This window comes from Crocodylus porosus, unplaced genomic scaffold (genome assembly GCF_001723895.1).
Source record: "Crocodylus porosus isolate Cpor-Errol unplaced genomic scaffold, CroPor_comp1, whole genome shotgun sequence".
Lineage (NCBI taxonomy): Eukaryota > Metazoa > Chordata > Crocodylia > Crocodylidae > Crocodylus > Crocodylus porosus.
In genome coordinates, this window is record NW_017728886.1 from 44,228,094 (window position 1) to 44,228,778 (window position 685).

A 685-nucleotide genomic window follows, 5' to 3' on the forward strand; every position below is an offset into this window, starting at 1 on the left:
AAACAAGGTCTCTCCCAAACCCTTCTGGTCCCCCCTAGTGAGTTTATAGATGGTCACCAGGTCTCCCCTCAGCCTTCTCCTGTGAAGGCTGAACAGGTTCAGGTCCCGCAGTCTCTCATGGTAGGATATGCCCTGTTGTCCCCAGATCATGTGGGTGGCTCCCCTCTGGACCCTCTCAATGTTGTCCACATCTCTTCTGAAGTGCGGCGCACAGAACTGGACACAGTACTCCAGCTGTGGCCTGACCAGTGTCGCGTAGAGGGGGAGGTGTTGGGCCCTGAGTATCATCTCCTTTGCCCTACTTGAGATGCACCTGTGGATGCAAGACAAGGCCCGGTTAGCCCTGTCAACTGTGACCTCGCATTGTCGGCCCATGTTCATCTTGGAGTTAATAATGACTCCAAGATCCCTTTCTGCCTCTGTGCTCTCAAGAAGGGACTTTCCCATCTTATAAGCGTGATGCTGGTTACTACTGCCCAAGTGCAGCACCCTGCACTTGTCAGTATTGAAACGCATCCTGTTTTTGTTAGCCCACCCGTGTAACCTGTCCAGGTCCTGCTGCAGTCTTTCCCTCCCTACTAGCGTGCTCACCTCACCCCAAATTTTGGTATCATCAGCAAATTTAAACAGGTTGCTTTTTATCCCATCGTCCAAATCGCTGATAAAGGAATTGAACAGCGTGGGC